This window comes from Macrobrachium nipponense, chromosome 3 (assembly GCF_015104395.2).
Source record: "Macrobrachium nipponense isolate FS-2020 chromosome 3, ASM1510439v2, whole genome shotgun sequence".
Classification (NCBI taxonomy): Eukaryota; Metazoa; Arthropoda; class Malacostraca; order Decapoda; family Palaemonidae; genus Macrobrachium; species Macrobrachium nipponense.
The window spans coordinates 87,068,209-87,076,906 of NC_087202.1; the positions used below are offsets into that span (position 1 = coordinate 87,068,209).

General features: G+C 38.8%; 1 long non-coding RNA gene across 1 annotated transcript; it reads left to right on the forward strand.

The window, feature by feature from the left end:
* The first annotated feature begins 99 nt into the window (after positions 1-99).
* Positions 100-8,101, forward strand: LOC135222237 (uncharacterized). The gene is made up of 3 exons (XR_010316236.1): positions 100-208; positions 5,737-5,960; positions 6,636-8,101. It is a non-coding gene; the product is annotated as an uncharacterized LOC135222237 (long non-coding RNA).
* Positions 8,102-8,698: the final 597 nt, after the last annotated feature.

Consider the following 8,698-nt stretch of genomic DNA (forward strand, 5'->3'; position numbering starts at 1 on the left):
AAATTGCATTGTGGGTAGTTGCGTCCCATAACTAGGAGTCACGTGACCAGGAGAAAATTTTACAGGTGTCAGACATTTTCTCTTGTCATTTGGTTCAGTCTTTCATGGAGTGAAGTTAGTCCAGTCTGTGTCCCTAATGTAATTTGGATTTTTTACAGTTAATTCATAATTTTTATGAATATGAGCCACAATGCATCAATATTTTACGGTAATATGGAGTGTTACATACAACAGTGGAATGTTTAAAGTGTAGTAACCAATATTGTATAAATTTAGTAAGATAAAGGAAGTAGCTATTGGTACGTTAATTGCTGACCACCTGCAATCCCTGTGGCTAGCACGCGCAGCGCAATTTTACAGCTGGCCAGTATATAAGAGATTGCCAAGCGCACTGTTCCGCCACCTCCTTATTGAAAGCAGATGTTTAAAAAATGACAATTAAATTAGTGTTACCCTCCAGTAGTGTGCCGTGTCTGATCCGCTAGGTCCAGAATTTTGTCCTTTGATTGTAACCAGTTGGTTTATTTTTAAAACAGTTCCAACTCAGTTTTTCTTTAGTAATTATGCATTTGTGTTTTATGTGTTTTGAACGATTATATAGTAACACTGTACATGTGGGAAATGAGTTGTTTTTGTTGGATGTAGTAGGGGTGTAGGATAACTTAAAAAAAGTTCATATTGCAATACACCCCCTGAACACCTGAATAAGCCCTGGTCACTTACCAGCCCGAACCCTCATTTATTAAAAATTTACCAAATCTTTGGTTAATCTCCTGTTGCCAATCTCCTGGCAAACACCCTCGTTACCTAGTTACCAGCCCACCGCTGGTAGCCCTGCCTCACGGCCGGTCACACCTGCCCTCTCATGTCAATCACTTATCGTTCGCGGTGGAGTACAGATGTATCCACAGCGAACTCCTTTTTGGTCTTGCCCGGCCTTCATTTGCACCTTTGATTTGATTGATTTTGGTGACGAATTACGCATCCTTTTGGATTACGGTTGGATTGCTCTTGATACCTTGTCATTAGACATTGATTCTGCAAAGGAAGAAACAACACAGGCTACGACAACGACTACTGCATTCTCGGCCACGTCACAGAAAACGACGAGCGGAAGTTCAACAACGTATCACTATCGTCTTTGCCAACAATCCAAGAAAAGGATGAGTACCCTAAGACACGATAGTCTTTCCTTATGCGTAAATTGTAGGCCTGTTCAATGTAATGTAAAGACCAGATGTGTGGAATGTCAGGAGTGGTCTTTGGACCAGATGTTAGGGTATCTCAAACATAGCAAAGGTCTCGTATTAAGAAGTAAGTGTAGGCAGGAAGAGACTAACGTAGATCAAGATGAAGACTTAGAGACAGCGCGCTTTAAGAGACTTGAGAGTAGGCTGATATCGAGTATGACATCTCTGTTACCGATTTTATGTCAAGATTAAGTGAGGATAGATCGAGCAATAGGGATACTGAAATTACTAATCGTTCTTTTCCAGCTCCCCTGCCTGTTCCAGAACCAGCCCTAACCGGTGCTGGGGGTTATTGGGATCCGCTAGCCCACAGGGCAGGATCCGCCGTCCCCCCTGGCGCGGAGCAGGCAGTGTTGGCAGCAGATTCCCCTTCCCTCGATGTGTAAGTTCTCAGGTTAAAAAAATAGGTCAGATACAGACGAGTAGGGATAATAGGCTACATAGTGTTTAAGTAGAGAAGTGAAGGCTTCTTCGGGTCGGTTTTCTATTAAAAGTAGTAGTTTATAGAGGGACAGTGTCCTTAGACCCTCTTTGGTTTTTTTCCTGCTTCGAGTTCCTTGCATCATAAGCTTTTAGGCCATGATTGGTCTTTCAGATCTGGCTTCAGGTCTATCGGGTTTTGAAGGGTTGAGTACTGCTCCTTCGTCTTTAAGGTTACTTTCCTCTATTTATACGATACGATAATTGTTAATTTAACTAATTCTCCATTCAAATCATATTGACTTACGATATTCAGTATGGAGAGAAATCGAATAAAATTAACTACGGCTAGCCTAGTGTTCACGATGATTTATCGTATGCATATTCAGTAGCCTAGCCTAGCCTAAAGTATTCGCTGTACTACATATCGGTAGAGTTATTTTTATATTGGCTAACGCTATAGGCTCAAGGCATTCTGACTTCGGATAATTCAGTACAGGTGTAATTGAAAACGAACGAGAATCCGATCTGAGGATAATTCAATATGAATGTAATCGAACAGAATGAAGATCAGATTCTGTCCGACTAAAGCATTATAATTGTATTATATGTATCATTATATTAGCGTAGTATAAACACTAAGTCGGCAGTCATTCACGCTGGAATCAGCGGATGACGAATTCGGGTTTGCGTCGCCTTACCCATCTCATTCTGTCCTGATTGGCTAGCATGACTAACGTAACAATTCTTCCTCACTTATGCCAGGTTTGTACAAACGTCTTGAAGGAGACGTGTGTTCAACTATGTAGACATTTAACATAGTCAATAAGGTATCTATCTTGTGGCATATAATCAGATGCCAGGTATAAGGAATTTGTATGTATGACGTCTTCATACGTTTAACAGACTAATAGTCGTCAGTAATAAATTGCGCTTATGTCAATTAGTTAGAAATTATTACCAGTCGTATTATCAAATTACAGTGACAACTGAAATTAATATTAGGCCTAATAGTTAATTTAATTACCTTAAAATATTAATTTATTACTTTTCAATTAAATTACAATTACACTAGCTTGTCGTCAAACAGCACTATTGTAAGGAGGTGTGGCTTAGACAGACAAGATGCCGGCTAGTCTGATTTTTCCTTGGCTCCAGATTCAACCATATCACTTGGTCTCGGCTAATGTTTTTGTCCCTAGTTAGCATATTAATGAATATCTGGATTCTTAACTTATGAAACGAAGTCATACTGTTCGTCTTACGATGCAATTAAGGCCAAATTTGACTAATACGTCTCATTGGAAGCTAGTTTTTCCCTCGGGTTAGATGGCGTTGAATTTAGGATTCCGTTCGTTTTCACTCGTTTTTCATAGGTATTACGAACCTTACACTTTATATACTTTATTAATCCTTTGTCGGTGTGAAAACAACAGTAATGAGCTCTTTCATGCTATTAGTTTCTTTTCCACGGCTGTGTTTGAATTCATACAAAAGTTTGGGACTTCTGTCCAAGTTGCTGATGCACGTAATTTTGCCTTATTAGCTTCAGCTACATTTATAACATGAATACAGTAATTACCGTCGCGCGCGGATGAATACAATAACGGATGTTGCTATCGGATTCGATTACTGTCGCACGAGGATCAATACAATTTAGTGATGTCGTTATAGGAGTCGATCGCATTAGCAACAAGTTCTCGTTCGGTTGTTCATAGCTGTACGCAGTTATACGAGTATATTATCGTTAACATAATACCTTTTTAACTTAGAAGAGTGTGCAATTTACGCAGGTGATGTTAGATGATTGTAATTATCTCTCTCTCTCTCTCTCTTCCCTGATTTCATATTCTCTCTCTTCATCCTAGACGATTGTATGTCTCTCTCTCTCTCTCTCTCTCTCTCTCTCTATCTCCCTCTCATTTCTCTCTCGTTCATCCTATGGATTCTCTCTCTCTCTCTCTCCCTTCTCCTCTCTCTCTCTCTCCTCCTCTCTCTCTCTCTCTCACTTTCCTGATTTCATATTCTCCCATCCTATTTTCCACGCTCTCCTAACACTGAACTCATTGTGCAACAGAGAGGTTTTTTTTTTTCTTCCTGTTACACCTTTTCAAACTTTTCTGTCAATTTCCCTTCAGCGCTGACTGACCTCATAGGTCCCAATACTCGGCCTTTGGCCTAAATTCTATTTTTAAACCCAACAATCTCGCTGTCTGAGTTAGTATTAGAGTAGGGAGCAAATATTAGGGATATGTAGAAGGTATTCATGATATATCACGAGAGGATTTTAAGTATTAGGACAGATAGGAAAGAACATGTCTGGGGCTATCTGAGGGTATTCTTCCAAGTGCCAACCAGGCAGAGAACAGACAGGCAGGTACAACACTACAGGAAAGGACATCACTACGAACGACGACACCGTCGCAGACGCACCGATGGACATGGTTTTCTCCTCCGTACATGAGAGGCCTAAGGCCACATGGAGGTCTTCAGTTTCCCTCCATACATGAGCGGAGGCGAGAGCCACATGGAGGTCTTCAGATTCCCTCCATACATGAGAGGCCGAGAGCCACATGGGAGGTCTTCAGATTCCCTCCATACATGAGAGGCCGAGAGGCCATGGGAGGTCTTCAGATTCCCTCCATACATGAGAGGCCGAGAGCCACATGGGAGGTCTTCAGATTCCCTCCATACATGAGAGGCCGAGAGCCACATGGGAGGTCTTCAGTTTTTCCTCTACTCAGGTGAGGCACATAGCCAGCTGAGAGGAAACAGGTTTGTATCCCTCCCGCACTCAATGAGTTTTGACCTTAGGGTAGAGGTGCAGGGAGTTTGTCCCTCCACATATGGCAGGCCTAGAAGGCCACACATGGGGGATTAGTTTGGACGAGTGGCAAATGAACTTGAGACTGACTCGCGTACTCAATTCTATGACTGACAACTGGTACAGTGGAGGGCCGAGCAGATTTGATTACCCACCCCCAAATTAATGTTGTTAATCGGGCTTATTCAGGTGTTCAGGGGGTGTATTGCAATATAAAGTTTTTATTGTAAAACTAATATTGTAATACCTACCTGAACACCTGAATGATTCCCACCCTCCTCCCCTCTCATACAGAGTTATTGAGTTATGATTGACATGAGAGGACAGGTGTGACCGGCCCGTGAGGCAGGGCTACCAGAGATGGGGTGGTAACTAGGTAACGAGTGTGTTTGCCAGGAGATTGGCAACACTGATCGTTTATTTTAACCAAAGATTTGGTAAATTTTTAATAAATGAGGGTTCGGGCTGGTAAGTGACCAAGGCTTATTCAGGTGTTCAGGTAGGTATTACAATATTAGTTTTACAATAAAAACTTCATTTCCCACATGAATTATTATCGTAATCATTCAATACACATTAAAAGACTTAAGAAGATACACAGAAAATGCATAATTATTTAAGAAAATCTGTTAGAACTGTTATAAAAATTTACCAAATTTTTTAAAGTTATTGGAAGCCTTGTGCATACAGTGAAAATCAATTGGCTATTGGTTTGATTATATTCTCAAAAGTTCCAAGTCAGTGAGGTTGCGGATTGATATGATGTGCATAATGTGACTTGTAGCAAAATAATTCTGTAGGATTTATACCTCCTCACAATGACCAATTACTACTACTCAAGATATATCTCTGCTGCTGTACCACATATTATTGTAGTCATTGAGAATCTGATATATAAAACCTTTGTCAAAATGATTTGTCAGAAAAATTTAATTGTGTTGTATAATGACATAGTAATTTAGTAATTTTAAGACTAGGGAATGTCGTCAACATAAATGATACCATCTAATAAAAACCAAAATAGTCAACCAGATTTTGAGGTTGTTGCTATCTAAAAACCGAAATATCAATCATTCTGAGATTATATCTATAGCTTCCGACAGAAAACCTTTTTTATTTTGACCACCTGCTGGTATACCTTGAGAATTGTAACTTCATATCATTGATCACATCGTGTCACTGGTGAACCGTTATCTTTCACCTCTTAAGATATCAGATATTCAAAGTTGAATCATTTTTCAGGATTATTCTCAAAACTGAGGATTCTGAATCCAGATACTTCAGCTGGAGTATGGATTTACAGTGTAGAGGTTACTGCATGGAACATCCACAGCAAGTTATCGAAATATGTATAGCCAAGTGAATCTCCATTCATCAGAACTGCCCAAACTGAACCTAACTCAAACCTTTCACAAATGCAAGATGAGCCGTGGATGCCTATAAATCTTCAACTTCACTAGTTTAAGGTAAGGGGAAATTGTGCTAAGTATTACTATGCAACATCCCAAGGTGAGGTTAGCTCAGTCTAAGATGAAGCACCTTATCCAGCTTAGGATAGATTTTGCTATGTGAAAGGACCCTAGGATGTATTGTTAAAATCTAGGACATGATGAATCTTTCCTGAACTAAGCTAGTAGGACTGGATAGTAGATCCTTGGAGAGTTTACTAAGTAGGAAAGGATATTTTAGTCAAGGGTGGTTGGTGTTTTGGACTGGAATAATGTGATCAATCTTGGTTTTCCCAATTTAAGTTAGGTAATGGTAAGATAAACAATCTAGGCTTCAAGTGAAATAGGTCTGTAAACTATATACTACATAAACATCAAGTGAAATTGGTCAGTAACCTATATATGAGCATCAAGTGTAAATGGTCTATTGTAGAAAATAAGATATAAAATATATCTTAAGTTTCTTATATACATTTCTTCCTTATTTAAAAAGATCTCTTGGTCATTAATTCTTTTAAGTACGTAGTCATCATTGGTGACGAAGCAGTTGTGTGCTAACAATTTGAGATTTGACTTCCCCGCTAGTTTCGTCGTTTCATGACTTGAATCATTAAAGATCTTCAAGTAAAGTAAACAGAATTTTCTTCGAGGTTTTTTGTTAACATTCAACAGTTGTTTCCCACCCACTAACAGATCACCACTCTCTTTACCACGGCTTGTGTCTAATGCTGGGAACATTTGAGAAACTTTGCAGAGACTTTTGTTATGGATCATATTCCCTGGTAACAAGGGAGGGATAAGAATTGTCTGCATTTCTGAACCACGGAGCGGCAGCTGGCGGCATGGTTCTCCGCCTTTACCAGTTATTCCCAACACTACAGCTCTGCTCGGCATGAAGATCTATTATCGATGGGGAACTCTTCAGACTTTAAGACGTTTGATTACTTTGAGGTTGGTCTCATTACTTGTTGGCACACATCAATTGAGTTATTGAAGTAATTTTTCTTTTTGTCCATATCACTAATCCCTTAAATTAAATCTCGTAATTCATTATTGAATTGGTAGAGATAATTTTATAAACCATCCTAGTGTATTAAAGGACCAAATATTCTTATCAGGGTTTATTCCATATAGATTGATTTAACCGAAATTTAGTTTCTAGGAATCTGTGTTGATAGGGTTGTGTATGTGTGTATGTGTGTATATGTGTATATGTATCTCGTTATATTTATGGTAGTAAATTTTTTCGGATAGGTTGTGGGAGATTCAAGACGAGGGGACATGGGGTTCAGTGCCATGAACACCGCATCTGGGTGGCATCATTAATTTTTTCAATAGTAGCATTATTGAGACATTGTTGTGATTATAATAATAAATGTGTTTAAATTTTTGCTGCTCTATTCATTGTTTCCTGGAGGTTTGTTTTATATATTACTCCTGTTTTGAATATGGCCCCCAACGTGGGGCTGTGATAGTGTCTGATGCCTACCCGTCTGCCGTTCTATTGGTTCTGAGATGTAGTCTTTTGAAATCTTATTAGTTTTGAAATCTTATTAGCTTTGTGGTACCATTGAAGCTATATTTTGTAAGCATATATATTCAGTATGGCAGAACTTAGGAAGATTGTGAATGTCCACAAATTTATAACCATAGAGGGCTATATCCTACTTTAGATAAGGCTGAGTGCGAGAAATATAAATTGCAGTTTGAGGAGTGGGTTGTTGAATTAAAGGAGCTGAATAAACAAATTCTTACTCTTAAATTTGAGGAATGGGGTATAGATGAAGAGGAAAAAAAGTCTGAAGAAGAATTTAAGTTATGTCAGGAGTATAGTGAAAAGCTCTTTCAATGTTTAGCTTCCCTTAAGCCAGTTGAACCTAACCCCCCTCCTTCTCGTTCCGTAGCAGATGAGGCTCGTAGCTTTTTAAAGTCCTATTGCACCCTTACCTAAGTATAACAGCTCACCTGAGGTGGATCTTTCTAGATTTTTTGAAGACTTTGAAGATACTATTAGCAAATTTAGATATCCAGAATACGATAAACTTTTACTACAATAGCAACAGTTATCTGGTAGGGCCTTGGTTCTTGTTAATTCATTGGAAGCTGATAAAAAGGGCTATACTTATGCTAAGGAACTGTTGTTGAAAGCTTTTGCCTCTGAGGATACCCAGTAGTTTAATGTATTAAACCAGTTGACTGAGGTTAAGTTAGATTACTCTTCGGATCCTTATGAATACATTTCAAAACTTTGTTTGTTAACTGAAAGGGTAAAAAGCTTGGTATTACTGTTGACAATATACTTCAGTTTTTTATCTGGGAAGGTATGAATGACCAGCTCAAACTACAGTTGATACAAATAACTAATCATGCTAAGCCTTCATTGAAGGAAGTTACCGAGAATTACTTTGAGGTTTGTGATCGTTTCCTTAGCAAACGAAAATCTAGATTCAATAGTAAGTTTCCTTCCCCTAAGGGTTCGGATACCAGTGATAATGTAGCTAGTTTTGCTGTTGATGTGAAATATGACAAAAATAAAGGATTCAGGCCGTGTAGTATATGCACAAAAGAGCTGGGTAAGGAGGCTACACACCCCATAAATAAGTGTCCTAAATATGAAAGTCCTATTTCTAAGTTAGATCAAATTAGGAAATATGGGGGTTGTGTCAAATGCTACTTAAATCATGAGAGTGGATCTTGCAGATATTATTTTCCTTCTCATTGCCGGTATTGTTCAGAATGGCACATGAGATTTTTGT